Source organism: Eptatretus burgeri, chromosome 17, assembly GCF_056783735.1.
Source record: "Eptatretus burgeri isolate ZD-2024b chromosome 17, Ebu_testis_v1, whole genome shotgun sequence".
Classification (NCBI taxonomy): Eukaryota; Metazoa; Chordata; class Myxini; order Myxiniformes; family Myxinidae; genus Eptatretus; species Eptatretus burgeri.
This window is the reverse complement of record NC_140977.1, coordinates 52,969,751-52,976,537: the sequence shown is the minus strand read 5'-3', so window position 1 is coordinate 52,976,537 and position 6,787 is coordinate 52,969,751.

The following is a 6,787-nucleotide window of genomic DNA, read 5'->3' as shown; positions in this document are numbered from 1 at the left end:
CCCGAGCATCAGCAACCCCCTCCTGTTTCCCCCCGCGCTGAGATAGTGCGACCAAGGGGGCCCCTTTCCCACCCCCTACCAGACACTGTCCGCGAGGCCCGCGGAGTTGAGGCGCCATCGCCGCTCCGCGTCTCATCACCAGACGGGTAGGCGCGATCCGGTCTCGGCCTCAGGCCCGCCTCATCCTTGAGGGTATTCTTTTCCTTGGTTTTGGGTATGTGTTGTCGGCGCCGTCTGTGAAGTAGAATCGTATAAGTGTTGCCGTGTGCTCGGTAGTCGGTATTAGCTCTGCATTGTGTTTTCGCTTTTACATTTGCTTTTTGTGTAAATTACATTGTGTCTTTTCTGTGTGCATTTGGTGGAATTGTATATGTGTGCTCCCGTGTGCCGCGAATAAATGTGCTCTGTGTTGAACTGTTTCCCGCTTCGCTTCGTCATTTCCTTCATTGAATCCTCATCTTGCTTCACGTAAAGGGTTGGTAGTGGGCTGAATACGCCCGATAATTAATCGAACCGTCGAGGTCGACGATAACACCGCTCGGTTATTCTGATAGTACGGAACGGGTCGCTTAAGTGGCCCGTGTCCGAAGTCGACCTGCGGCGAGGTGCGATCGCCCGGTCTACCCTCCGCGTGGGTACTTAGGTAGGTCGAATTTGGCGAGCAACCCTATCCCACGCGGGGGCTGATTGGCTCGATCGCGGTGAGACCGAAAGGTCCACCCGTGACTGGTTCCCGGCGTTAGTCCGAGAGGGTCACGACTGGATTGTCCGTCCGGTGGGCGACGTGCCGCGATTCGAGTTACGTGGCCGTCAGCACGCCGGCGGGCGCGAATACCGCAACAATATATATATATATATATATATATATATATATATATATATATATATATATATATATATATATATATATATATATATATATATATATATATATATATATATATATATATATATATATATATATATACACACACATATACAAGCCAAACCCGCGCAATGCGCGAAGTTTTGAAAGTGAGGGTTTTTTAAGGCGTCAATATAAGTCCAGGAGCAAGGACCTGAAAAAAATGAAATCGTTCAACACCCCCTACAGAAAAGGTTTGACTTGACAGAGTGGTAGAATAGACCCTATAGAACACCTCCAGGTAGTATGTGGTTTCAAATTGTGGTATCATTAAAATTCTACAGGCCATTATACATACCAAGGGTACTTCCCAAGAGGGTCACTGTGTGCTAGCAAAATTTAGGAAGAGGGGTTAACGTAAACGTGAATTTCTTTGTCGAGACTCAAACAATTTTCAATATTGAGGTATCATTGGCTTCCTATTATAATTCTCTTTCAGAATATGTACAGAAATGTCGATATTCATTCAACTGTACAACCACAAGAGGTAAAAATCACAAACAAATCAAATATTATGAGCTTTTTTATATTCTAGGCATCATTTAGAGCATATTAAGTTGTCAAGTCAAACTTTTCTGTAGTGGGTGTTGAACAATTGAATTTTTCACAGGTTCATGCTGTTGGACTAAAAAATGCTGTTAGTCTATTTTTTTATGAAATTCTTATGGACTAGATAATTACAAAAAAAAAGTTTAAAAATGTCATCCATCTATAATTCCAGCAATGTGTGTGTGTGCGTGTGCGTGTGTGTGTGTGTGTGTGTGTGTGTGTGTGTGTGTGTGTGTGTGTGTGTGTGTGTGTGTGTGTGTGTGTGTGTGTGTGTGTGTGTGTGTGTGTGTGTGACCGCTGTTTCTCGACAACCGCTGGTCCGATCTAATTGAAACTTGCCAGGTATATTGCTGGGGATCTGAGGATGTGCCTTTTCAAGGTTTGATATTAATCGGACAAGTGCTTCCCAAGTTATGGCCATTTATTTACCAAACCAATCACAAGACACGTTGTTGCTTGGGCGTGGCCGATGGGGAAGGGAAGCTCAGCCGCGTTCCCCATTACGGGTTACAACGTACGGACTTCCGGATAATGATGACTTCGTGTATTCTAATAATTTCTCGATTTCTTATGCGCATTTATTTTCATATTCGACGTTGCATAAATTTTGGGAACATCAGAGTGCTGGTATCCTCCGAACCAGGAAATAAATTTTTTTTCTCTCTTCTCTTCTCTTTTTGTTTTTCCTTGCCATGACATTGTGAAAAGGTAAAATACGTTGGCGCTAATTGAATGATTGGGTATTAAAACTAAATTGCGAATAATCGTAACTGCGAATAATATGCGAACTTCCGGGTCACGCACGTACGGGCACGTGAGAGCGAAGAAACGGCCTGTGTGGTTGTTGTTTGCTGCTCGCGGTTTGAATATTTATTTGTTAATTTTTTTTTCTTTTTTTTTTACGGCCACGTACTAGTGTTAATAATTATGGTAAAAGAGGCTGTGGGTTAACATAGTTGCTTTTCTGTGTCATTCCAGATTGAACATCTGAAAGAATCCTACTAGCCAACTGAAGCAATGGCCAGTTCAGAGAGTCAGGCAGTAGTGCAACTTTTACCTGTAAAGAGACAGAAGTTGACTAACTTTCACAAGTGCATAATTTGTCAGATGGATTCAAACGAGACACTGAGGAAAGCCCGAGATACCTCCATACAGACACTTGTTGCAGCACTGGAACTCCGACGAGATGAAGTATACGGACGTTTAAAATCAGATTTTGAGAGTTTCGCAACCGCGGATGTTAAATAGCACTCAAATTGCAAGCACTCAAACGAAAAATGGACAAGCAAAGAAAACCTGCGTTTCATGCAGAGGAGAAGATCTGCATTCTCACCGACACCAGCAGAAGAATCTAAGATTGGCACACAATCTGAAACAAGTTTGACGGAGACCTCCAGGGTATCCAGGTACCAGTCAACGTCCACTGACTGGACTATGTGCCTCTTCTGCAAGAACAAAACACACAGAAGGGTAAAGGAGATGACCATGGTCAGAACTTTCCAAGCCTCTGAAACTATTGTGCAAGCAGCGACCGCAAAAGGTGATGAGGACATGTTACGGACTACTGGTGCTGTCTGTAACGATCTAGTGGCAGCAGAAGCTAGATACCACAGAGCTTGCCATGCCTCATACATCAGCAAAGCTAATCTGCAGTATGCTGGCTTCCATGAAGGGAGACAAGAAACTTGTTTCGATACGGCATTCAAGCAATTGACTGAAGATATCTCTGCTGACCTGAACGGTGGGAAGGCCTTTCATATGACAATTCTTCTGGACAGATACAATCATTTTTGCACGGACAGGGAGTGGCAGTCGACAGCTACACTACCCAGTGACTCAAACTTCGACTAAAGAAACACTTTGGAGATGACATTATCTTCCATAAGCCATATGATCTTAGTAAGTCCGAGCTTTTGTACTCAAGCTCCATATCCCTTCAAGATGTCATCAACTCTGCCTATCAGTGTAACACCGCAACAGCCACGGGTGTACCAAGAAAACAGCCCACAACAGCGATGGATGATTGCGACAGGGTGAGTCTGCTGTACCGCACTGCGAAACTCATCAAGTCGGAGATCAATGAATGCCAAGGCATATCAGTCCGACCACCTAATATCATGGATCTAACCCTGACAAAATCAAAATCTGTGATACCAGACAGTCTTTACTGGCTACTACGCTGGGTCATTGCCAAACCAGAAAAGGAATATGAAGATGAGTTTTCAGCACCAGAATGTAGCAACTCATCAGATGAAAGACATGTTTTGATGCTTGCTCAAGATGTTGTACACTGTGCGACTCATGCTAGAACTAACATGCCCAAGCATGTGGCCCTGGGAATTGCAGTTCGCCATATGACGAGGTCAAAACAGCTCATTACCATGCTGAGCAGAATGGGCCACTGTGACTCCTACGCTGATGTTGAGGCAACCGACACAAGCCTTGCACAGGAAATCCTAGCCAAGAGCGACATCTTTGGTATGGTATTGCCATCAAACATCTCCCCAGACGTCTTTGCCCAGGTGGCAGTAGACAATAATGACATGACTGAAGAGACTCTTGATGGAAAGAGGACAACTCATGCCACTACAGTAGTCCTCTATCAACGAGGCCCATGACCAAAGATCCAGCACCACGGGGTCTTCCGGAGCTGACTGTCTGTCACTGCAAGAAGTCTCTATGTCGCCGAGCCGACTGCACATGCAGAACCAACCACATGCTGTGCACAGAAGCATGTGCACATATGGCCGAAGAAACTTGTGAAAATCCAAGAACAATCTTTGAATCCTGTGGTGAAGAAGACGCTGACTAAAGGTTACAACGGATGACATCTTCATGCTTCCATGGCGAATGCGATTCCTTGTTGCCAGACACAAATATTACAAACCGCTCCGACGAATGTGCTTCCGTGCAACCATGCACAACTATTATGATTCGCTCTCACGAATGTGCTTCTGTGTTGTCATGCACAGCTCCCAGTGTCGACCATGATAACTATTATCATCCACTATGATGAATGAGTAGCTTTCGTGCTGCCAGAGACAACTATTCTGCTCGGCTCTGATGTATGTGCTTCCGTGTTGCTATACACTAGTAAAAGACGAATGCTAAAAATAACAGTTGCGGTTTTCTTTATGCGTGCCTCTGGATGTACAGTCAAAGCTCGTTACTATGCCACCTCGCTTCTATGCCACTCTCGCTATTATACCACTTTTGCTCGGTCCCGACAAAATTCAATACAAAATAAATTTACTATGCCACCCCCTACTCTCGCTACCATGCCACTACTGTGTGACTGTTAAAAGGCACGAGTCGTGAAAAAGTCTGTATTGCGCAGTGCTCGATTATCACACTCACGTCCAAAGGCGAAGCGACGAACTACAGTCCAGCTGCGCACAACATAACTCAATACGTACAGGCATAGTCAGACTGTGTCAAAACACGCGATTCTTCTCCCCGATGCCAGCCACAACAAGCCAATCACAACACGCACAACGAGACACAAAAAAGCGCGAGCACACACACAGACACGCAGGCACACGTACAACAGTGACATCATTTTTTTTCAAATTCAGCCCATAATGTCAGCTCAGAAACGCAAGCGAACCGACTTTACGCTGAAGGAGAAGAAGGAGATCATCGATGCCGTGAAGAAGGAGCCGAATCAGTCCAAGTTGGCCAGGGAGATTAGCAAGAAATGGGGCGTCGAAGTTAAGAGAACCACCGTGAAGGGCATTCTCAGCAAGAAGGATGCAATCGAGGCTGCAATCAAAGCTGGATTTCCATCGAAGCGCATGAAGTTGACGCAGGCTCACGACCCGAAGCTTGATGAGGGAGTGCTCATGTGGCTGAAGCAATCAAGAGGACAGAATGTGCCTGTCAGCGGCGATCTGATCAAGGAGAAGGCGATGAAACTGGCCGAGCTGATGCACATCCCAGACTTCATGGCGAGCGACGGTTGGTTGGGCAATTTCAAGAAGCGCCACGGCATCACGTTCAAGACAGCGCAGGGCGAAGCTGGAGCGGTGGATTCGCAATCCCTTCTTGAGTGGCAACAACAGGTTCTCCGGCCCTTACTCGGGCAGTTCTCCGCAGACGACGTCTTCAACCTGGACGAGACTGGACTCTTCTGGCAGCTGCTTCCGAACAAGACCATGGCTTTCAGGGGAGAGCGGTGTACTGGACGAAAGAAAAGCAAGCAAAGGATCATTCTTCTGGTTGGGGCAAACATGAGCGGCAGCGAGAAGTTCCCTCTTCTGGTGATTATTAATTCCAAGAAACCCCGTGCCTTCAAGAACAAAGAGATCCCGGTCAAGTACAAGGCGAACTCGAAGGCGTGGATGACGGCGGAGCTTTTCGAGGAGATGTTGCGTGCGTGGGACGGACGACTTGGCCAGCAGGGACGCAGGGTGCTGGTCTGTCTCGATAACTTCTCTGGCCACCCTCCCGAGCTCGAGCTGAACAACATCCAACTGGTCTTCTTCCCACCCAACACGACAGCCAATTCGCAACCAATGGATCAGGGAATCATAGAGAACCTCAAGCGCCACTACAAGAAGCTCCTGCTATGCCGCCGGCTTGAGGCCATAGACGAGGGAAAGGAGTTCAAGTTCACGTTGCTCGACGCTCTACACGTCGCCCGGCGTGCTTGGGAGCAGGTCGGCAAGTCGACGATCAGGAACTGTTTCGCGAAGGCCAAGTTCATCGAAGAGGAGATCCAAACTAAGCCACAGGATGCGGAGCTGCCCGACATCTGGGAAGCTCTGCCTGCCGAGGAAAAGATGCACGAGAACGAGGAGATAGAGCTGTCTGACTTTCTCGAAGCCAACGAGCGCCTCGCGACTGGCGGGTATTTCACACTGGAGGAGATTCTGTGCAGTGAGGAGCCGGTGGAAAGCGAAGATGACGAGGTAACTGTCGAGGAGGAAATCGTTCCGTTTGAGGAAGCCCAGCGCGCTTGTCGCACCGTCCGGAAGTTCATGCAGCAGAGAAGCGGGAAGCCCGGTGTGATGCAAGCGTGCGATCGGCTAGACAACGAGATGCACGAGATCCGCCGAAAGAAGATGCGCCAGCCGACGATTCTTGAAAGCTTTGTGTGTCGTGAATTTCTCGCCATGCCATATGTTAGTGTGTGAACTCTGTTAGTGTGTGTATGTTCTCCGTTCGCTTAGCTTATACAACAGTCGTGCCTTTTACTTGCTGGAATAAATTTTGTCTAAAGATTAACTACAGATGGGTAACTTGAGAAAATAAGGCTGTTTTTACAAAATCTCGTTACTATGCCACTCTCGCTACTATGCCACTTTTGCTCGGTCCCGACGGGTGGCATAGTAA